This window comes from Durio zibethinus, chromosome 18 (assembly GCF_047325235.1).
Source record: "Durio zibethinus cultivar Kanyao isolate XHJ-2024 chromosome 18, ASM4732523v1, whole genome shotgun sequence".
In the NCBI taxonomy this organism is placed as follows: domain Eukaryota; kingdom Viridiplantae; phylum Streptophyta; class Magnoliopsida; order Malvales; family Malvaceae; genus Durio; species Durio zibethinus.
Window position 1 is genome coordinate 12,588,356 of NC_143179.1, and position 25,762 is coordinate 12,614,117.

At 31.1% G+C, this 25,762-nt stretch overlaps 1 long non-coding RNA gene across 1 annotated transcript; it reads left to right on the forward strand.

The window, feature by feature from the left end:
* The first annotated feature begins 22,276 nt into the window (after positions 1 to 22,276).
* LOC149513742 (uncharacterized) lies at positions 22,277 to 25,548 on the forward strand. Its single transcript, XR_016329522.1, has 2 exons — positions 22,277 to 23,283; positions 23,495 to 25,548. It is a non-coding gene; the product is annotated as an uncharacterized LOC149513742 (long non-coding RNA).
* Positions 25,549 to 25,762: the final 214 nt, after the last annotated feature.

The following is a 25,762-nucleotide window of genomic DNA, read 5'->3' on the forward strand; positions in this document are numbered from 1 at the left end:
TTATTCTTTTATTTTTTTTATTTTTTTCTTTTATTTTCCAAATTAAAACATAGTAATTCTTTTTTCTTTTTGTCTATTTTGTTTGTAAAATTCTTTTGGTGTTGTTCTTTGGTGGTGGTGTTGTTTGTTCTTTTTTTATCACACAACTCATTTTTACAAATTTTTACTTTTTTCGATCCCCCATGCTTCTTTCTAACTGTAAGTTGTTTTTCTCTTTTTCCCTTTCTTTGTTTCTCTTAATTTAAAACCTTAAATTTTCAATTTTGCCTATTGACCTTTTTTATTTTATTTTCAAGATCCTCGATTTATTTTCTTCAATCTGAATTACAAAGTCGTGAATCATTAGGGGTTTTTTTTTATTTTTGTTTGTTTGTTTTTCTTGATTTACTTTATTGCATGCGTGTTCTGTTTCTTGAATTAATTCAATTTGTTAGGTCATAATTGGATCCTTTTATTTTGTGCAAGTGATTCTTACGTTTAAAATTTCTTTCGGCTTTTCTAGGGTTGACTAGATTGAATTTCTTTAACTTTTGGATTAGGTTGTTATGTTTATTTGAAGATTGCTTCATATTGGTATGGTAGTTTCTATTCTAGGTGTTCAATATAGGTTTTTTGTCTAGAATCATTCAATGTCCTCTAGTTACGATTACTGTTGTTGCCGTGGTTTCTATTTTTGTTGATTTTTCTATTACACTTCCATCTTTTTCATTGTTATTTTTTTTTGTTGTTGTAGATTTGATTAGATGGCTTTGATAGGTTGATTTGCCAAGCGGTTGAGATTTATTTTGGTGATTACTTTGTAAGAATATTGTTGTTATTGAAGAACTTATTAGAAAAATGGAGCTCTATATATCTTATATAAGTAAAATTTAATAGTGTTTATAGAATTTTGAAACAAATTTATTAAATTATTGGATATGATAGCAAAATAATGTTGCAAGTATTAGTAAGCGTGGAAAACTAATTCGTAACCAGATTTGATTAACCGTCATTAATTTAGTATTTTGGTTGTTTCCTAAATAAAATAGATTTGGTTCATTAAATTCCTACTTGGTAGTTTCCATTTATTGTTAAAGGATTTTTAGGTGATTTGTTATTATCTCTAGGATATCATGAGATTTGCTAGATTTGATATTTTAGTTATATATATATATATCATTTTGTACTTTTAAAAGTTTCTTAAGAATGCATAAATAAAATTCTTTTGAATTTTTTCATGGTATTACAACGTTTATCCTGAATCATCAAAACATATATATATATATATTTTTTCTTTCTATCTTTTTATCTACACTATGACCAACAGTACAAGTGTGTCCAAGTCCCCTATTTTGCCTATTATTGGTCACAAACTCAATAGATAAAACTTCGTCCAATGGTCTTAATCAGTGATGCTATTTGTCTATGGAAAAAGGTAAGAAAGATTATCTTATGAGAATGGTTATTTCACCCAACGAGGATGACCCAAAGTATCGAACCTCAAAGTTAGAGAATAGTATGGTAATATCGTGGTTGATCAATTCTATAACCAATAAGATTGGTGAGAATTTCATGTACTACAAAACTACTAAGGAGACTTAAGATGCTGCGAAAAAAACCTACTCCAACATAGACAATAAGCTTACAATATTCGAGATCAAAAGAACTTTACATGACTTGCAGCAAGGAATTCTTTATCACGAAATATTTTAATTCCTTAACTTGTTATTGATAGCAATTAGATATCTTTGTAGAAATAGCATGGAAGTACTCTAACAATAGCCAACAATATAGGAAAATAGTAAAGAATGACCAATTTTATAAGTTTTTACTTGGTCTAAATAAGAGCCTTGATGATGTTCGTGGGAGAATTCTTAGCATCAAGCCATTACCCATTATCCTAGAAGTTTTCTCTAAGGTCCTCCGAGAAAAGGGTAGAAGGAAAATGATGCTAAGAACATCATACAATTCACAAGAGAAAAAATTCATCCCTTACTACATGATCACCAAAATCCTACCAAGACGGTGAAAATCGACAAAAGAAAGGTTACAAACCTTAATGCAACCATTGTCAGAAGGCATGACACATATAAAAAAATTGTTGGCAAATTCATGGGAAACCTGCTTACCACAAACCTCGTTTTATTCGAAATCAAGAGAGTCATGAAATTCTACCACCATCGAGACAACTCTAACACCCACGGAATCAAGCCTATTCAATAAAGAGTAGTTGGAACTCCTTCAAAAAATTGTTCAACAATCTTTTCAAAACACTGGATTAGTTGTAAGCATAGTATTTGTTACATAAAAAAATAACTCTCTTAATACTCTACTTGTGCAAAATAGAAAATCAAGATCTTGGATTGTTGATTCAGGCAAATCAGACCATATGACTAGTGATGCATCAGTGTTCCATGAATATGACCTATGTTTTGAAAATCTCATAGTTTGAATAGCAAATGGGTCACTTTCCTGGGTTGCTAGAATAGGTTCAGTCATTATTTTAAAAGACATAACACTTGACTCTGTTCTTCATTTCCCTAATTTAGATTACAATTTTCTGTTTATTAGTAAAATTACAAAAGATCTTAATTGTGTTATTAAATTTGTTTCTAACCTGTGTGAATTTCAGGGCTTGGATTCAATGAAGAAGATTGATAATGCTAGGATATGTATTAGACTTTACCATGTGTATTGGACTCTATCTCCTTAAAGATAAAAATTTTAAGAGACAATCATGGAAGAGTGTTTGTTCGATTTCATCTTCTAGTAAGAGTAAAGAAAATATAATCATGTTATGGCACTATTATTTAAGACATCCAAAATTTTTGTACCTTAAAAATTATTCATTGATTTATTCAATAAAGGTTCTGAATCTTATCAATGTGAAATTTATCAATTTTTCAAACACATTTGTAATTCATATTCAAGTCAACCATACAAATCAACTTATCTTTTTTTTATGATCCATAGTGATATTTAGGAACCATCGAGGAATAATATTATAGGCTTTAGATGGTTTGTTACCTTAATTAATGATCATACAAAAGTTACATGGTTGTTCCTTATGAAAGATAAGTCAGAGGTTAGTTAAATATTTCAAAATTTCAACACGATAGTGCAAACTCAATTTTAAGCAAAAATTTAGGTGCTTAGAATAGATAATGGGTGAGAATGCTATCACTCAGTTCTTGGATCTTACTTGTTAGATCAAGGAATTATTCATCAAAGCTCATGTACTAAAACTCTTCAATAAAACAGAGTTGTTGAGTGAAAGAATAGACATCTAATAAAAATTACAAGATCTATTATGCTAGTTTTTCATGTCCTGAAACATTTCTGGGAAGAGACAATCCTGACCGCAATCTATCTTATCAATAGAATGTCTTTTTTAGTACTAAACTTTCAAACCCCCTATCAAACACTTATCAAAACCTATCTTCATGTCCAAATCATTTCTTTCATACCAGTTAAATTGCTTGGATGTACTACCTTTATTTATATACACCAACAACAACACAGTAAAGTAGACCTTAAATCACTCAGGTGTATATTTCTTCGCTGTTCACCTAACAAAAAAGATTACAGATGTTATTCACTAACTATAAAAAAGTTTTACACTTCTATGAATGTCACATTCTTTGAGAATTAGCCATTCTATCCCCAAGCTGATATTCAAGGGGAGAGTTTTAGAGAATATCAACTTTGAAAGATTGAGTCATCATCTAATTCTTTCTTTACTTGTCTGACAATTCAAATTCTCATTTCAAATAATTTTTCTTTTTTTTTTGAGTCAACTAGTCGTTATGAGTCTCTAAAATCTCCTGAAATTGCACAAGAGACAAAAACTAAAGAAATTATTGTATACTTAAGGAGATCATAATCTTAAAAGGAGATAAGAACCTATGTATTTCCAACATAGAACCAAGATTTTGAACCAAATCTAGGGACTTTTAAAATTCATACAAATAACACAATTATTGAACTTATCTCTGATGATTTTTCTAGTAATCTTGATCAACCGATTGCTATAAAAAAAATATGTGAGATCATGTACTTATAATCCTATTAGTAGCTTTGTTTCCTATGAAAGTTTGTTTCTTACTTACCGAGCCTTGATTACATTATTAACTGAAGTTCATATACTAAATACCATCCAAGAACTGCTTGAACAACTAAAGTGAAAGATTATGGTAATAGAAGAAATGCAAGCACTAAAAAAGAATGGCACATGAAAAAGTACTAATCTTCATAGAAGAAAAAGCCCAGTAAGATGTAAGTGGATTTTTATTATCAAACACAATACAGATAAAACTGTGAACAGATTCAAAGCTTGTCTTGTGGCTAAAAGGTTCACTTAGTCTTATGAGATTGATTATAAGGAGACATTTGCTCATGTAGTAAAATTGAATTCTATATGTATGTTATTATCACTTGCTATAAATCTAGATTGACCTTTTCACCAACTCGATATCATAATGTAACTCTAAATGGTGATCTAGTGAAAGACATCTATATCAAGATTCTTCTAGGGTTTGAAAACTAGGACAACATGGGCAAGTTGTGTAATTTTTAAAAATCTTTATATGACTTTAAACAATCTCCTCACGTCTGGTTTAATCATTTGTCTAAGGCTGTTAAAAAGAATGGGTTCTTACAATACCAATTTGACCACATTATGTTTGTTAAATATTTTTAAAATAGTAAAATTGCTATTATAATTGTTTATGTTAGATGATATTGTCCTCATAGAAAATTATGAAAAGAAAATAGTTGGATTGAAGACTCTTCTAGCTAAAGAGTTTGAAATAAAAGACTTGGCACAACTTTGATATTTTTTTAGCTTAGAAGTAGCTCGATCAAGAAATGATATTTCTATTTCACAATGAAAAATGTACTTGATCTTCTCAAAGAGATAGGAATGTTTGGGTGCAAACCAATAAATATTTCGATGGACCCAAATGTCACAATGAAAATTAGAGATGAAAATCTTTTTGTAGACCAAAATAGATACCAGAGACTTGTGAAAAAATTAATTTGTTTGACGCACACTAGACCTAACATTGGCATCTCTGTAAATATGGTGAGCAGATTTATGAACAATCCTACAAAGACACATGAAGGCAGTATACCGAATCTTTTAATACTTTAATAAAAAGGGCAAAGTGCACTTAAAAAAAACATTAAATAGAGATATGAAGATTTTCTTAGTGCAGATCAAGCTAGTTTTATGATAGATTGAAGAACTATAAGGTATTGTACATATATGTAGGGCAACTTAGTTACCTAGAAGAGCCAGAAGTAAGCAATGGTAGCTTGAAGTAGTGCTGAAGCTAAATTTAGGGTTATGTGCCATGGATTTGTGAAGGAATTTGACTTGAGAGAATGCCACATAAACTGAAGAAATCAATTAAAAATTCAATAAAACTATGTTGTGATAATAAAGCAGCTATTAACATTGCCAAGAACCTTGTTCATCATAATCGAACAAAATATATAAGGATTGATTACCACTTCATCAAAGATAAGATTAAAGAAGGTGCAGTCAAACTAGTTTACACTCCAACATAACATCAGACAGTCGACATCCTCACCAAGACTCTTCATCATGGTAATTTCGAGAATTTGAAGTCCAAGTTAGGTATAATTGATATCTACCAGCCAATTTGAGGGAGGGTGTGAAAAATCAATTCCTAATCAAATTTAATTATTTGTCATTCATTTAGTATATTGGTCATTTCCTAAATAAAAGAGATTTGGTTCATTAATCAAATTCCTACTTAATAGTTTTTATTTATTGTTAGAGGATTTTTAGGTGATTTGTTATTATCCCTAGGATATCATGGGATTTGTTAGATTTAATGTTTTAGCTATATATATCATTTTGTACTCTAAAAAGTTTCTTAGGAATTCATAAATAAAATTCTTATGAATTTTTTCTGTAAAGATGATATATTAGTTTACAGCTTTAGAATTTTTACTATAATTTTTTGGATGCTTTTTTTTTTTTAATTATGCATTTAGCTTTACATGTGAGGATTTAGGAATCAATATATAAACCAATTTTTAAAAGCCACCTAACAACTAATGAAAAATGATATAATAAACATGTAAATCAATTAAAATTAAATGGTAAAAACACGATTGAATTTTTAGAATCTAGGTTTTTTTTTTTTGCCAATATATATATATATATATTCTTACAAATTTACTTTCATAACTATTTATAAAAATGAGTAATTGTCATATATTTAGAATTTATTTTTTCCTTGGTTTGTCAAAGTTATATATATATGTGTGTGTGTGTGTGTGTGTGTGTGTGTATGTGTGTGTGTTTCAAAGTTATTGGCAGATTCACATGGATAATATAATTTACTTTTATAAAATTATGCCATGATAGTGTATTATTGATCTTAAATATTCTTTAATCCTTTAAAATTAGTCACATCATTTAAACATGATTTGTTTTTATGAACATGAATTTTATATAGGCTGATTTGATCATATAAACAAAAACTTATTAAGTATTTATAAGTTTTGAATCAATTAATGGCAAAATACCTTGACATTAATTGTGGTGTTCATGCTATAGGTCTTTCAAATGAGGCATGTGATTTAAATGTTGAATATGTTGTAGCTATGGTTGTTTTGTTTAATGGCTTTGAATTTATGCTTAATGGTTTTTTTTATTAAATATGTTATTCTTGAATGATTTTTCTTATTTTATTGACAAATTTTGCATGGGTTCTAGTCGTTTTTACTGATAAAAAATATGTTGGTGAGATAAATATTTTATTGAAACTTAATTAATATATATATGTGTGTCTGTGTGTATGTCACTTCATCATTTCTCAAAGAATTCAATTTATGTACAAGTCTATGAGATTGCAAAGAGATAATTATTATAATTTTTGTACTTATAGGGTGTATTTTGACTTTTTATATATAAGATATTGGTAGACAAACCATTTTAAAAATAGATCTTTTTGTTGTTAAATACTAAATCTATGCATATTATGATATATGAAGTAAATTTGAGCTTAACTTATTTTGATCACAATGTTGCTAACTTCATCATTGAATGGTTAAAACAAGATTTTCATAAAGATTTGAATAATGATAGAATAAAACAGTGAAAGTAACTATGTGAGAAGGTTTGTAAGACATATTAAGATTTCTTAAATAGTTTTGGCTTTGGAGGCAATATGTTGTTGAAGTTGTTTACATTCCTCTAGGATACTCACATCAAGTAAAAAATAAATAAGTGAGCTTAGTTTATGATTCTTTCTTTAGTTCAATTTTTTAACTTTATTTTATTGGTTTTATTTGTATTATATTTAATGAAAAACATTTTTTAGACTTAATTAGCTGTTATAGTGATGACTTCAATCCTCTACTCCTTTATATTCTACTGAAAATAAACTCAACTAGTCTCAAGTCAATTTGTTTTTTATTTTTTGGTTATTGTAATATGTGAAATTAATAACTTTAACATTTTATTAACACTATATTTTGTCGTTTTCTTTCTTTGAAGCTAACTCATATATGTAGGTTGTGTCTTATAAGAAAAAAATACAAGTTTTGGGTGTTCGATACATGTAAGAAATTAAAACCACTTGAAAAGAAAATATAGAATAATAAAATTGTGTATGTAAAATAAATAAATGATTTTGATTTTAGAAACTCATTGGTATCACTAAGATGCTAGGTCAAAGTTTTTGGACCTAATTATTCATAGATGGAACCTAAATCAATTATATATGCTAATTTTTTAGAATTGTTGTAAATCATTCTTTTTATTTATCATGTCATATATGTAGCTATTGTAATAGTCGTCATAATTGCAAAAATTCTGAAAAACAATGGTTTGGTTGTTGAGAAGAGTAAAATGTTTTTCACTTTTTTATTTTTTTATTTATTTAAAAAATGTATTAATATAAACATTGATTATTGATAATCATTGGAATTAACCTGCAATTCTACAGAAATCATAACTTCAACAATTGACATGAAGGACTCTAAATGGTGACTTGTCCAAAAAGAAAAGGTTAAATAAGCTTAATAACTTTTCATGCTTCCTTTTAGATATGCCATGGTTTATGTAAAAACATATGCAAGCTGAGATAAATTAGTTTTTTTTAGATAAAGTTAAATTTTAAAAATAATATAAAAAAATTTGATATTAAATTTTTATTTATTAAACACTCCCTGTTATTGGTGCTTATTTAACCATTATGTTATAGTCATTATAATACTAAGTTTTATCCTTCCTCCTAGTATTGGTATTGATAAATATGCTTTTATGTTATTTTCTCAGATTGAGATATTACTAAGGTGCTAGATTTGGTTACTTAGTTAAGATTTTAGAATGTGGTTAGTGATGATGTAATTTTTTATTGTACCATCCTAAATATGGTGTATAGGTTCAGATATATGTGGAATTCAAATCAGGAAATGTAGAATGTATCACCTAATTAAAAAAATCTATTTTGAGGGTGCTAAGGATTTTTGATTGAGAGTATTACACAAGATGTAGAGGTTTGAAAAATTCTTGGTGGAATATGATTTATATGATGGATAAACTATAGTTTGGAGATTCTTCTTTACACTTTCTTTTTTTGGGTAATATCCTCAATATGGGTGTAGCAAAAATCATTGTTTCCTTATTGTATCCAAAATATGAGGATCCTTTTAGTAGTGATTTTATTAGACTCAAACTTCTTGGTTGTTTTGATACTAAGGTAAATTGATTGAGAGTGATGATGTGGGTAAAACCATTTATCTGTAAGTGGAACTAAGTTCTTATTTGCTTTTTTGGGAGTGGTGTTACGTCTCACATCAAATAAGTTCAATTTTATACCATATATTCATAATTGGCTTTTAAGTTTGATGTCTTAACATTTGCATGTGTTGAATTTCATTGTCATACTATATTTTGCCAGTGGCTATGTTGCTTGTTGCTACCACAACTTTTCACCTAGCAACCACTAGATTTACTTTCTTTTCTATGCTATCCAATAGATATTTACAAACATAGCATACACACAAATTGATAATCCTTATAGTGTTAATTGTATGTTGATAACTTTTTGTTAACTAAATTAAATCATTTTTTAGTTACACTAATGAATAATGATCATAGAAATTTTAATTTGTTTATCATTCCTTTTTTCATATAATTAAAGTGTAGATGTTGTTGGTTTGCTGAGTGCATCATATGACTTTTGATCAAATACAAAAATGCTTCTGCGATAGTATAGGATTATTGAATAAATTCAAGCCAAGTTACTAAAAAGGCAGAAGGCTACAGCTAAACGTGAGAGAGCCATGGCATATGCTTTGGCTAATCAGGTAAGAAATGGTAAAACTATTGTAATTTATAGAGTGGCAAATCCATAGTCCAATGAAGTTTATGTTATTTATGGAATTAAAGTTCTACCCCTCAAAACAATGCACATATTGAAAAAGAGAAAGTTTCTAATGTCTTATTGCATTTCAAAAATTTTGAATTTTATTTTATCATTTAAGTTAGAAATAGTTAGAGGGATAGCTTTAACATTTTCAAGTATGCTTTTATGGAAGTTGGAGATTGAAGCTTTTGGATAAATCCTAAAACCTTTAATTAACAACTCATGATTATCTTTTTAAATATTGATGTGTCTTCCTTCCATTGGATTAAAATATGATGATCCACACCAGTAACTTGGACATTATCTATTATCTTTAAAAAAAAAAAACTATTTTAAACATTATCTATTATTATTTGTTTTTTAGTAACTATTTAAAAACTTTGACTTCAAATTATTACGTTTTCTACTTTTCTTTCATGACAAACAAAATTTTTTTATTATTAAAACAAACTCGTAGCATCATGCGGGCTTTCACACTAGTAATATTAAGTTTGATCCAATGATTCATGTTTTTTTTTATTAAAAAAATTAATTTGTTTCTTTGGTCTTAACTCTTAATATAAAAATCTAAATAAGTATAAAAAATATTGCAGAAAAATTATGGATATAAAATGCATTAGATCTTTGAGGATAAATATTCACCTACTATTGAAGCTATCATGTAAATATGATAATTTTATACACGATAAAATAATATGACATAAAAATAATACAAAAAAAATGAAAGCGATATAGTTTAAAATTTTGATAAAAATCGTTTAACAAAAAAGAAAGTATTTTGTAATTGATGTGTCGATATAACTTGTAACATGATAATTTTTATATTTTATATGTGTTTGATATGAATTAGACACAATGCTGATATACAGTGAGAAGGGTGAAAATGACTCTGGAATTATGTCATTCACAACACATGCTTATTTGTGCGAACCTCACATATTAGTTGCCTTATTGGTAAATGAATAGCTATTGTAACTAAGATGAAAAGGATTATAAAAGATAATATTCATGTATTGTCAAAAGAAAACCTTTCAAAATTTGCATTTGAAGATGATAAGATGGTTTAGGTGAAATACCATCAGTGTTTTTATAGGATTTTTTTAATAATTGTTTTTTATTTGTTGGTTCAAAATTAATTTAAGTAATATGAGTAGAAAATGAATATCTTTGATTTTTTATTATCAGATTGTTATAGACCTTAATATTGTAATGGATGCTTTTTAACAAATAACAACAAGATGTTGTAACAGTTTTGTGTCTGTCCGACGAATTTGGAAACGAAAATAAAAGAATAAAAAACAGAGTCGTCACCAATCTTTTTTGGCTAGGTGCAATTAGCCACCTATTAAAATTTATCATTTTAATAAAATTTTAAAATTAATTAAAATTTATTAAAAAGATAATTTTATGGTCTGCGAAACAATCTGAGTTAGGGAGTCGGTTATGTGTAGGGAAGGATTAGCACCCTCACAACGTTCGTTTAAAAATGATACCATTTAACTAACGTGTTATCTATTGATTTTGATAAAAAAACAGTCTTTTTTTTGTGTTAGAAAAATAATTTTCTTGGCTTTTTTCATTTATTAGAAATTAGTTTTTTTAAAAAAAGTTTATTATTCAAATTTTATTCAAGAAAAATAAATTAGAACATTTTTATTGAAATAATTCTTAAAATGTTCAAATACGTTGGTAACATTGAAAGAACTTTTTTTCACCTAGAGATTTCTTAAGTATCACTATTCGGAATACCTTAGAATATCATCCTTAGAGGCTCAAATTTATTTTTCACAAAAACTATGCCATACATGCAATGCAAAATGTTGATATGCTGATGCAAGCATTTTATTTTTTTTATTTTATTAATTTTTATTACTATTTATTATTATGCATTTAAAAAATGAAAAAAGAAAAAAATTTATTATATTAAAGATTTTCTATAAATATTCCAATACACTAGTAATATTAAAAAAAATTTCTCACCTAGGGATTTTTAAAGCATCTCTACTTGAAATACTTTTAGAATCCCATCATCAGATAAAATTTTTTTCTCATTTTTTTATTACCTATTCTTAATTTATTAATTAATTTTTATTTATTATTTTATAACAAAATTTTTTTTTTATAAATACTTAAATACACTAGTAGTATTTAAAAAAATTTTCACACCTAGAGATTTCATAGGTATCAGTACTCGGAGTACCTTTGAATCTTATCATTGGATAAAAATTTCCTTTTCATACATTTTTTTAATTATGTATTATTATTAAGTTTTTTTTATTTTTTTATTTTTAAATTTTATTTAAAAATTAACAAAATTATAAAAATTTTAACTACATATTTCATCATTTAATCTAACAAATATAAATATTTTAATATGGATAAATATTATAAAATAATATATAAAAAAATAAATTTTTTTCTGAATCGGATCAATCAACGGTCCGATCAACATTGTCCGTTGGTTTGGCGGCTCGATCCAGTTTAGTTGATTTTGCAATTCGAGGTCGATCCAACTCGGTCTTGGTCGATTCGATCCGATCTTGGTCGATTTGGTTCGGTATGGACCGATTCGATTGGACCAATCAAAGGCTAAAGGATAAGTCAGGTCATCGATCGATTGCGCGAACCCTGGGTCGAACCGACGAGTTGATGCACGGATCTTAAGCTTAAAACGATGTTGTTTTGATCGTTTAATGAAACGACGTCGTTTTGGCTTTCAGCTTTCTATAAAAGTAAAAAAAAAAAAATTTCTCTCATTTTCTCTTCTCCCCTCTCTCTACACTCTCATACCTTCTCTCTCTACCCGATCAGCCGGTCACCGTCAGTCATCATTGAGGATTAATCACTGGTTGTCGACCGTTGTATACGGCTGTTGATAAAAAAAATCTAAAATACTCCTTTCGACTCCTTGAACCTAAATTTGACCTCCCATTTACCAAAAAAGATCTCAAATTCTCTATATTTGCCTTTTAACTCTCGACCAAACTTTTTTTGTATTTTGACCATTTTTTTTTTTACTAATTTTGCTTCTTTTTTTACAGGTGATCTCGACGCTGGGTTCCCTGTTCCAGAAGACTGAGTTGATTTTTTTGTATATTTTTTGTTATTTTTCTAGCAGAAAGCTTTTTTTTTTTGGCAAGGTATCCTTTTTTTTTTGTTAGTTCGATCATGAGCTCTATTTATAGAGTTTCGGCCATGCTCTGTGCCTGAGTGAATGGCACAAGGTTAGCAGAGGGGGGTGCCGTGTACGATACCTCAAGCATCAACCCCTCTCTCTGCCCCTTTGTTATTTTGTGTTGTCCAGTCTTGGCCTTGTGCTTGAGCAGGTGGCATAGGGCCAAGCATGGGCGGACTGGTGCCAATGGTGCTGTGCACGACACCAGGCACCGGTCCCCTCTCCTTTATTTTTTTTTCTTTTGTATTCTTTTGTTTATTTTTTTTCATTTTTTCTTTTCATTTTTTTGGTGTATTTTGTTTAATTAAAAAATAAAATAAAGAAAATAAAAAAGGTAGGCTGGGCCTAATAACAAAATGGGCTTAAGGCCTGATCGAAATTAGGCTTAAAGCCCAAAATGAATTAAAATTAGGCCTTAGCCCGATTGAACTTGGACCTCGACCTAAAAATTCGAGGATCCTTACTTAAATTTCAGATAAATTTGGTGTCTACACACGATCAAGTGCAAATTTTATTGTTAAGGAAGTTGTTGTTTTTGCATTAGTTTCAGTTTTTTCCCTATCTTTTTATGCCAAGAGAGGGAATAGACAACTTGAGTTACGAAATTTTAAAAATAGCAAAAGACATGTGTCATAACCCACGCAAGTGTGCCCATAGCCTAAGCTTGATCATTAAGATCAGTATAGAGGGTTTAGGCTTTGGGCATGCAATAGTCACAAGGCTCATTGTACTAGCTCCTAAGCTAAAAAAAATTACTTCTAGAAAAACCCTAGCTTACCAAGCTTTAGAATGGGTAGATCACACTCCAATAGGTTTAAATGCTGAAGTAATTTTTTAGAAAGATTTGGAAGTCAAAGACTAACCTGTTCAATAACCTGTAGAATTTGAACTCTTATGTTTCCTTGTAAAGTTGGATTCTATGATAGCCATCAGATTAATTCAATCTAAGTCATTGATGTAAGGGGCTTTAAGTATAAATAGGCAGTCTCTCCATTTTTATTTATGTATAAAATTACTTGAGCAATACAACTTACAGCATTTTTTAGTATCTCTATTGTGTTTTAGGCTTTTCTTACTTTAAGTGTCTTTTAGTTGTTCTTGTAGTGCAAACATTCATCTAGGTTAACTTAGGCATACAAAGAATAGATTAAGGCTACATAGAGTTTTAGCTAAAGTTCCATGCCTTTAACAATTGTTATCAAAGTAAGTTTTATTTTAAGATTGTTTTCATATTGCACTTAAGGTGTTTGAAGAAATGAAGTCACAAAATGATGTTACTAGCTAATAGTAAGAGGTCCAAAAAGCCTTATGAGAGGGCAAAAATGTTAGCTTGAGGGATATCATGTCAACCTTGGATGGTCGCTTAACCAAGATGGATGTGATAGTTTTGGACATCAAGGAAAAGCTCAAAAAAAAAGTGCCTGCAATGAGACCATTGACATGTTTATTTAGAGGAGTGAAACCTAGAGTCTTTAATAGAGGTAACACGTAAGGAGATGTAGGAGATTAAAGAGAGCTCATGACTTGTAAAATAACCATTGGACATGGTGTGCTAGCTGTAACAACTAAAATACGAGTGAAGGTTTTTAAACCCAAAAATACAAGGGAACTAGGTTTGCAAAAGATGTGGATAACTTACTATAAAGAATGAAATAGTATTTCAAACTATGGGCATCGAGAGTGATGCCATTAAGGCAATTATAGTCTCAATTTATTTAGTTGACATTGTACTATTATGGTGAAGATGTAAGTGTGATGATGCAAGGCATGAATGTGCTTTGGTTTGAACTTAAAATGAGTTCAAGATAGAGTTTAGGCAATAATTCCACCTAGAGTATGCCAATGATGAGGTATGTGAGAATATGCCTAGGCTTGTTTAATAAGATGAAGTGTAAGAGTATGTTCAAGAGTTTTTAGAGTTGATGTTCTAGTTTTCTAACCTTGAAAAAGAAATAGGTCTCTTTTTTTTCATGGATGGACTCAAACTCTAGGCTAAAAATGGGTTATAGTGGAGAGGTGTACAAGATTTGGCCAAAACCATGACAGTTGTTGAATCTTTAGTTGAATTTAAGCCACAAAATAAGTTCGAGTCATTCAAGCCCAAGGACAAAGACAAAGGTAGTAGAAACATATATCAATAATCCAAGATGAGGTTAAAGGTTGATAGTACAAGAGTGGCTAAAGAAAGCCACCAACTAAAATATAAAAGTCAAAAATTAGGTCAGCAATGACTGAAAGCCACTAGTATGTTACATATGCGAATGTTAGTACATAACAAAACTACCCTAAAAGAACCAAGTTGTCTGCCATAAACAAAAAGGTTGATAAGGAACCATAATAAGAAACTTTAAAGCTAGGTTTGATTGTGCTCAATTCAGTCCAGCAAAGAGATGCTGAAAGTAGAAAAGATTAATGTTGATGGATATGATGGTTGCAGACACACAAACAAATGTGCTCATGGATACATAAGCATCTTACTTGTTCATATTTGGTGATGTTGTCCAAAAGCTAAACCTAAAAGTATAGAAAAAAATTGGTACAATCAAAACAATCAATTCCAAAGAGGTCTCAACAATTAATATAGCTCATGGATTGGAGCTACATTTGGGTGATTTGAAAGGCAAAAAATTCATTAAGGTAATTCTTCTAAATGATTATGAGCTTGTTGTTAGTTTAGAATTCCTTAATTGGATAAATGCACTTGTCATGTCCTTTGCCAATCACATTTGTATATTAAATTATCGATATCCATGCGTTGTGTTGGGGAGATGAGAGTTGAGGTTAGGACTAACATTTTATCTACCATACAGCTCACCAAGGGAATAACCAAGAATGAAATCATTTTTTTGGTAGCTTTAAAGATGGATTAGTTTGAGTAGATCAGTGATAACACCTTTTTAGAAATGTTAAAGGTGCTAAAGTTATTCAAAGATATGATACCCATAAAGTTACCAAAGAGGCTGCTACTAAAGAGAAAGATGGATCACAAGATAAAGCTAGTGCCAAATGTCGAAACATCAACTAAAGCCTATTATTAGATGTCATCCCTAAAGTTAGAGGAATTGCAAAGACAACTTAAGAAGTTGATTGATGCTAGCTACATCAGGCTATTTAAAGTTTTATATGATGCCTTGACTTTGTTCCAGTAGAAGCATGATCGTTATTATGACTATGTATAAATTATAAAACACTAAACAAGCTAATGGTGAAGAACAAATATCTATTCTCACTAATTGCTAATTTGTTTGACCATTTTGGATATGCAAAATGACTCACCAAGTTGGACTTGAAGTCAAGATAGCTAAAGAGGATGAGTCTAAAATAGTTTATGTTATTCGTTATGATTCTTATGAGTGCTTAGTGATGCCTTTTGACTTAAGCAATGCATAAATAACATTTTGCACTTTAATGAATAAGGTATTATAGTCATTCCTTGATAGATTTATTATTATTTACCTTGATGACATTATGATTTATAACTGGACATTGGAAAAGTATGTAAAGTACCTTAAACAAGTGTTCCAGGCTTTATGAGATAATGAACTATTCATGAAAAAGGAAAAGTATTTTTTTATCCAGTAAGAGGTGCCATTTTTAGGCTACATAGTTGGAGGTAACCGAAATTAAATGGATAAAAATAAGGTATAAGTTATACTAGATTAAGAGCTACCAACCAAGGTCACAGAGCTGAGATCATTCATTGGGTTGGTAAATTACTGCAAGTGTTTCACCAAAGGCCATTTGACTATCCCCACTATTGATAGACATGCTCAATAAAAAAAATGTGAAATTGAAGTTAGGAGTGCCAATAGGCTTTTGACCAGCTGAAGCATGTAATGATAGATGAGTATATACTAGCCATGCCATATCACACTAAGCCATATAAGACATAAAAATTCATTAGACTTTGCGATTAGAAAGGTGCTGATGTAAGAGGATCATTCGATTACACTCAAGAGCTAAAAGTTTAATGAGATAGAGCACGAATACATAATTCAAGAAAAAAAATGACAATACTGGTGTACTATTTATACATATAGAAATACTATTTGTTGGGGTCTTGATTTGTGATAACCCAATCTAATATTGGGGTAATATGAGGTTTTACTATGATATAAATGTAAAAATTTAAACCTAAACTTGTAAGGCATCTTTTGTGAGATAAAATCATGAGATCTTCAGGTTAAAGTGGATAATACCTCGCAGGTTGGGTATAGGTCTCCAAAAATAGTATCAAAATGATCACTAGTCAAACAAGAGCTAAGTGCTACACTATAAAAGTCACTTCTAGAATCTTACAAGAGCTAACTACTACATAGTGAGAGCCATCTTTAAAATCTCAATGTCTGGTGTGATCTTATGATCTGTAATCTTTGTGTGCTTTATGTTGGACTTACTTAATGTTTAGTGTGATTAGGTGGATTTGTGTGCTATGTATTAGGCTTAATGAGGATATCAAGCTTTAACAAAGGGAGTTTGTGACACCCTAATCCCACATCGGGATAATCTAAAGTTCTGTTATTATATATATATATATATCTAAACTCAAACTTGTGAGGTATTTTTTGTAAGATAAAATCATAGACCTTCGAGTCAAAGTAGATAATACCTTACAAGTTAGATATAGATCTTTACAAATAATATCAAAGTGGTCATTGGTTGAATGAAAACTAAGTGCTATGTCATGAGAGCCACCTCTAGAATCCTACGAGAGCTGAGTGCTACACAATAAAAATTACCTTTAGAATCTCAACGTCCAATGTGATCTTATGATCTGTGCGTACTTTATGTGGAGCTTGCTTAATGTTTGGTATGATTAAGTGGATTTATGTGCTTTATATTGGACTTGACGAGGATGTCAAACTTTAATGGAAGGAGTTTGCAACATTTTAATCCCACATCAAGATAATATAAGGTTTTATTATGATATATATGTAGAGATCTAAACCCAAACTTATAAGATATTTTTTGTGGGATAAAACTGTGAGATCTTCGAGTTAAAGTAGATAATATCTCATAGGTTGGGTGTAGGTCTCTCTAAATGGTATTAGAGTGGTTATCAGTCAAACAAGACCTAAGTACTACATGGTAAGTGCCACATCTAGAATCTTGTAAAAGTTAAGTGCTACATAGTGAGAACCATCTCTATATCCCAATATTTGGTATGATCCTGTGATCTATGTGTACTTTGTATTAGACTTGCCTAATGTTTGGTGTGATTTGGTGAATTTATGTGCTTTGTGTTAGACTTGAAGGGGACATTAAGTTTTAACGAGAGAGTTTGTGACATTTCAATTTCATATTAGAATAATCAGAAGTTTTACTATGATATATATGTAAAGAATTAAATCCAAGCTTGTGAGGCACCTTTTATTTAACAAAACTATAAAACATTCAAGTCAAAGTGAATAATATCTCGTAGGTTGACTGCAAGTTTTCATAAAATTTATGATTAAAATGGATAATATTATGACAAACTACTTCTAGACTCGGAAGAAGCTATCCTCCAAATAAACTTAATGGCACGATTTCCTTGTAGAGTTTGATTTTAGCATGGAATACAAGCCTAAAAAGGCTAACACAATGGTTGATGCATTCAATAGAAAAAATGATGTTTGCTACCATCAGCCGATCTGAAGGTTCTTTGGTACAGCATATTGAGAAAGGGTTAACCCATGATCTTACACCCAAGACATTTATGTAGTATGTATAGCAAAGTAAAACCATTCAATTTTGGTTATAGAATGACTTGCTTTACACCAAGGGAAATAAGTTGTTCATTCCATAGCATGGGAAGTTTGGCAAGGAAGTTATGCATGTATACCATGATTCAAAGTGGATGGCCACCTTGGAATGCATTGCACCTTAGCATTGGTGCAATACTGTTATTATTAGCCTCGTATGTAGGATGACATTGAGGCTTAGGTGAAGACTTGCCTTGTATGTCAACAGGACAAAGTGAAGCTCAAGTCACAAATTGTTTTCTTAGAGCCATTATCTATATTAGAGTGCTTATAGCAGAGCATTTTGTTAAATTTCATAATTGACCTACCCAAGGTAGGTAGATTTGATGGCATCTTTGTAGTGTTGGATAGATTTCCAAGTATATGACTTTCATTCCAACAACCAAAAAGGTAACTCATTTGTTCTTAAAGAATGTGGTGAAATACTAAGGCATACCATAGACCATTGTTAGTGATTAAGATTGGTGGTTTATAGGACAGTTCTGAACAAAGTTGTTCAAGTTATAGGGGTAAGACTTAAACTTTTCCACCAACATATGTCCATAAATCGATAAGTAAGCTGAAAGATTTAATGGATTGTTAGAGGTCTACCTTAAGCACTATGTGATTATGACACAGTGAGATTGGCCCAAGTTGTTTAATGTTTGCCAGTTTTCTTACAACTTGTAGTAGAGTAAGGCAATGAACCAGAGATCGTTTGAGATTGTGACATGTCAACAGCCACCACTATAGGAATTGTTGCAATGGACTACACAAGACTAAATCCAACATCATATAGGTTTATCAAGGCTTGGTAGAAGTAGACAGATCCTGCCTATGTTGTTTTCACAAAGTAGCTAAGATGAGCAAGAAGTGGGCTAATTAAAATAGATAAAACGTGCAAATTTCAAGTTAAGAACTTGGTAATAGTGATGTTGCACTTGGTGTTACACCACAAGGGCTTGCATAAAAGCCTAGTTTAAAGGTATGAAAGGCCTTTCAGTGTGTTAAAATAAGTAGGCAAAATAGCCTATAAGTTGGAAATGCCATCAAGGTACACTCAATTTTTTATGTCAACATATTCAAACCATTCCATAAGGATCAGGAGGATCCAAGACCTATAGAGTCATAGCTTGCACCTATGGGGATAAAGGCCTTATATGACAAAGATGTCAAGTTCATACTAGCTGACCGAGTGTTAAAGCAATAGAATTACAGACCAAGACATAAGTATTTGGTGTAGTGGAAAGGACTTCCCTACTTTAAGGCTAGTTGGAAACCATCTGAGGATCTATGGTAGTTTGAATACTAGATTAATCAATTTCACTCGAAGGACGCAACGAGGGCATTGTAAGATTATGTAAGGGAGAATGTCATAGCTCATATAGATGTACCTGAGGCCCAAGCACAATCAGTAGGATCAGCACAAAGAGTTCAAGCCCTAGGCATGCAACAAGCACAATTGTTGCTTGCACCAACTCTTCAGGCCAAGGAAATTACGTCTAAAAAGGCCCCAAGCGCACTAAGCCCAAGTGCAAGCAAATCATACTCAAGTAGACCCAAGTGCTAAAGCAACATTTATAAGGATCTAGAAGCTAATGACCAAGCTGTGGGATAAATTCCTTGCAGAATTTTAAACTTTTATATAATCTCACGTAATCTCCTTGTAATTTTGGACTCTATAATATCTATTGAATTGATTCAATCTTTGCTATTGAAGTAAGAAGATTTCAAGTATAACTAAAGGTCTCCTCAGCCTCATTTATAAGTTACAACATTCCAACATCTCTTGTGTTTTAAGCTTTTCTTGCTTTGAGTGCCTTTCAATTATTCTTTTGAGTGCACACTCATCTACAATGATTTTAGACTGATTTAAAGGAAGGAATTTCCAGCTTAAGGCCCCACAAAAATTTGGCTAAAGTTTGAGGCCCATGACACATGAACTTGACCATTCTGGTGGTCATGGCCCACCCTGATACTACTCCCTATAAGGTTGAGATCTTATTCTCTTTGAAATTTGCCATGACCATGACACCAAAAACACCAAGCTCTACAACATTTGCTCCCATGAACCTAGCTAGCCGGCATGCCGGCTGCCTTCTATTTCATATTTTGCTGTCTTTTCTTCTTTCTAGTTTGCATTTGTTTAGATTTTCAAAACCTTGTAGCTTCTTTCATCCATTGGCACTTGTACTAAAAGTGCTGGGCTTATTAATTATCTAAACATATATTTCTCTTCACTGTTTTTTTATCTTCGGTTATCTGAATTTATGATTGGATTTTATCCTCAACTTAGCCAGTTGACCCTGAATAGTTTTGCAGAAGACATATAATCTGGATTGCAAGCATTTTTATTCCATTTTATTAACATCCAAAGCAGCTCAATGGTCCTTGAAAAACTTAAAGAGTAATACCAATTGTTTTCCTAAGCTTAAACTGATCAACTGAGATAGGTGGACTGCCGGTAATAGCTTTTCCCTAAAGCATGTAATATACATTATGGTATAATAATATAGAACTGGTAATGGCACACACTATCATAATGATGCACAGAATGGATGTAATATGGCATCTAGCCAGTTATCTACCGTTTAGGATTTGGCTCCTCAAGAGTGGTTTTCGGTGATATATTGCTAGTTTAGGCTGTTGCACAGCTAGATGAACAATGCTACCAATGGATTTCTTAATTAAATGACATTACAAGCATGGGAAAGGACCATGTGTTGGTGTTTTCTGCAATGTTGTGGTAGGTTTTTGAATTTTGTCATGCATAATGACCTCAAATGAAAGGTGACAGCTTATTGTTTTTTATGGTTTCATGTTACTTGAGAGAATGAAGGAGCTCGTTGCTGTGTTTGAAACACACTAGCAAGTGATTTCTTAATCTTCTTGAGTGAGAGAATAGATACACTTACCATTGAACTAAATGTGGAGGTGCATAATTTTTGTTGCGGCGGTAGCATGCATTGTGTTTTAATCCGTTAGTTTGTAACAATTTAATGGAGTTGTTCAATATAAACTCTTACTGCCGCTATTATTCCATCTCAGCCTAATCTGTTACCTGTTACTAACAAGTGTTGGTTATTTCCGATGTATTTCCTCAAATAATGTTTCGTTATTCTTAAATCACGATCACTTTTACAAAAAAGGACCGGATGGTAAAAGGGGTTGGAAATGAAATAAATCAAGTTGGACTTTACTCAAATGGTTGGGAATATTTGGGAGGATCAAAAAATTTGATGAACTAAACTAGCTGGCACTTCTGTAGTTGATTCACTTTTGCGTTTTTAATAACCTGCCTTTGTACTGTTGATGTATTAATTATCTTTGCCCTTGAATGAAAGTACATGGGTTTTTGGGGATTGTGCACAGTGCATTCTAACTCAGCCTGTTGAGCTTTCATAACATATTCAAAGGACGAAATCAGGTGAAAACAATTGATACTGCAGGTTATGGCCCTACTGAAACTGAAATAAACAGGATTGTGAGTTGGCCACTCTAAATTATTTTCAGTGATGGAATGGAATGGAATGATAAAAATGAAAAACTAGTACATAAGAAAAGCTCAGCTATAGGTTTATAGGGCTGGTAACTGTATTTCCTAAAGAGTACTGAAGCAGTAAAGCAGGGAAGCTCATGCTGATAATAGCTGTGTTCCACTATGGTTTATGTAATTTGCTTATGGGCAAAGTCAGACCATAATCTTTTGTATCACTGCAAAATCTTCTCACTGTTTTTTTTTTAAAATTTTAATTCTGTACCAAACCAAGAATTCAAAGGCCAGCAGTCCTGCATTCAGAATTTTGATTTTTCTTTTCCAATATAGTGGCAGTACTTACAAGAAACTATACGTAAAAACATTGAAAAAAGGCTGCAATCCAACAAATCAACATCTATCTTTTTTTTTAACTAATGACTGCATTAGATCAGAAAAACTGCTTCAGCTTTACAGATAAAGAATACTTACCACCAGGACTCCCAAATGAATGATGTTGGTTCAATTTCAATCCTCCTTGTAAAAGAAAATAAAAAGTTTTTCTTCTTTTTTCCTATAGCAAATGACTGAATGAGGAATGAAATTAATCTTTTGAGTCTTACAAGATTTCTTCCTCTGAAGAAAGAACATAACTAAAGGAGCCATTGGGCATTAAAGGGACAAGAAACTAAGAACATGGGGGAGTGTTGAAAGTTTTTGATTGAAACATCTTACTTTGATTTTTCCAATTGATGATTAAATCAATAAAATATAGGTACATGTATGAATTGTACTTCCTTGCACAACAGGAAATTGAACTGATGGAACATGTATGGGACCATTGATACGAAGATATGTAAGTAAAGTGTATCTCTTGCATGACTGTTGATAACAAAATTTCAGAAGATAGTCAGACTTTTGTTGACAAGGATAGATCATTATATAGGCTTAATTTCTCTTGGTTTTAGCACCCATGGAAAGTCACATGCATCTTAGGCCCACGACATGAGCCCTCCCAGTTACTTTTTTCTGTTACTCTAATGGACAAGGGAACACGCCTAGTAGTTAGTTCCAGAGCTGCTTTCCTTGTGTGAAAGCTAGCCTCATTATTACTTTAGATCACCCTTGCCATCACTGTGTAAACTGAAAGTTTCATTATATACAAACCACTTCAAGAGACTATCTCTTACTCAATTTGCTGCAAACCCCCAATTCGTCCATGCGCTGCCATGAGAGTTTTCTTATCCAATCCTCTTCTTCTCTGCCTGTTTCTTCAGACACCCTTTTCTTTGAATAATGCTAATTTTCTTTGTTGAAATAAATACAGAATGTCTTGTCCTTTCTCCTTTGGGAAAGTTTACTATCTCTGAGTTTATGGCATCCTGTGGGTTCTAAGTGATTGGTTTAGGCTGTTTGGGAGAGAATTACAGTATCATTCTTTTATTGGCATGGCAGTGTTTTTCATCTAAAGTCTTGCATGTGGAAATGAGGCTATATGGTGCAGCCAAGGATGAATTGCCGGTAAGCTATACAAACATTACCATGTAAGTCATGGTCTATGTATATTTATCTATATACCAATAATCAACTAATATACATACTTACTATATAATCTTAACTATACATGAATTTATCGGCAAGTTATCCTTGGTTATATCACTATCTTATTTTCTCATGCTAGATTTATGATGAAAATAGCAGAAAAATATATCAGTTAATTCTTTGGTGGTAGGATTGCTGAACTACTGAAGAAATGCAATACAAGGCTAGGTTTATAGTTTGTTGGATGTTTCATTCGGCTGTCCTCTGGTTTTGGATGACAAGGAATCTCTTGTGGTTAAGTTGGAACAATTAGTTTTCATTACTACATATACTGCAACCAGCTTACTACTTTTTCAACCTCTTAAAATTTTCCTTCTTTTTGACCAAAATTAGATCATATCATTCTCTCTTACAGATTTCCATTTGATTAATTTAACTTTTTTGCTTGGTGAAGCTCATGTATTCTAGCCAAGGATTCTTCTTCCAAGAAAATTGGCATTTTCTTTATTAAAATTTTGCTCCGATGGTAAAGTATTACCTGTCCTTTATCAAAGAACTGATCATCTGAAAAAAAAAAAAAAAAAAGCGTATAGGTATACCAACAACTGCAAAACTAGGATTTTCATCTCAGATTTCAATCTTAGACGCTCATTTTTTTTTCCTCAATTTTCACGTGCATGGATGCAGCGGCGGCTCGACTTGTAGATATAAGCGTCAATGAACACCATAAAAAATTGAAAAAAAGGAAATTTTGAATGAAAAATTTTCACACCTCAAAATTTTTAGCTAAACATCTTTTTCATTAATAAAATTGATAAATTTTGGGATCTTTATACGAAGAAATTACACAAACGTTAAATGAAAGGAACTTTACCTTTATATATATCAAACAGGTAGGGCCATTACCACGCTGCAGCCAGTAGTGATGGTACTTGGTACACAGAAAAAACCTATAGTTTGGCATAGGAAAAGGTTAAAGGCTTGACACCTTGTCCTTGTCTTCTAAGTTACATCGTACCTGTGTCAATGTCTTCGGTTTCAAATGGTAGGAATTCCTAACTTCATACAACAGTGGGGCAAACGAAGGCAATTATATTGATTTTAATTTTCAAATTTCAATATTTTGTATTTTCATATCAGTATTTTATTTGTTTGATAAGTTTACAATTTAAAATAAAATACGATAATAAGATTTAAAAATGATAAAACAAATGAAAATAACATGAATTTAATAAAAATAAAAAATATATACTTTATATTTTTCGTATCAAATTATAACATAATTTTTGTATTTATACATGAATACATGAAGCAGTAAATCTAAACTATATTCACTAGTTAATACTTCTATCCTAAAGGATCGAAACAGTATCCTTGGTTTCTTATATAGATCATGAGATGTGTCAATGTCAAATGGTTTAAGGCAAAAAATGTGAATATTTACATTTATTAAGCTTTGGATATTAATTTAGTAGTTACAAATCATTGGTTAACTGTAACTTTGAAAATTTTTCTTTCTTTAAGTTTTGGAAAGGAAAAGGTGTTGTTCTATATTTTTGAAGACTTTAATGCTATTGTTGCAAATGAAAATCAACAAAATTATTGAGGAAAATGGATTATAAATTGCCCCTCCTGTTCAATATAGGATATATATAGCTCATGCACTCATCTTTATTTGCTAGCTTCCTTTCTTGATCCTAAATGTAATCATGCTCCTAATCACCCTCCGGGCGCTAAAGCTCATTGATCACACCTTCCCCGGAAAGGCAATGAAACTATTGAGACACATCAGCTAATTTTTGCTTGTGCCAAATGTGGGCTTGGCACTTTTAAGGGATGTGTTGTTATATTGGTGATATCTAGCCTGCATCTAGAGGTGGAAAATGTGGGATTGGATTTGGGCTTTTTCAGAAGGATTTTTGGGTTGTGGTTCATTTTGCCACTTTTGAAGGCGCCTAGCAACCAGCATGGCTCCCGGGAGTTGCATGGCATGGATCTGATTCCATTTATCACAGGAGTTTCTCCGTTTAGCTTTGAATTTTGTGATATAATGTAAATTCAACTAAGACAGCAAGTAGAGTAGTATGTCCCTAGCTTGCCAGTACATAGGAACACTCCTCTGCCAGCTGAAACAATGGGTAGCCTGGTAGGCTTTGTATCTGCCATCCCAACTAAGGGAAAAGTGTTCAAAGCTGCACTATTTGTGATCTTAAAAAGAAAAGATGTTTAAGAATTTGTAACTTAGTTTGATTGGTTCATGCTCTTATTTTTAAAAAAAAAATAATATTTAATAAATTTTAAATTTAAATCTTAATACCAGTAATATTTAATTAAACTGCATTTGCAAATTATTCATATTCTATTAAAAAAGGTATTTGTTATTTACAATGCATGGGGGATTATCTGAATATGTTATCTTAATTTGCTGAAAGTCAAATCAGTACAAAAACGAGATGGC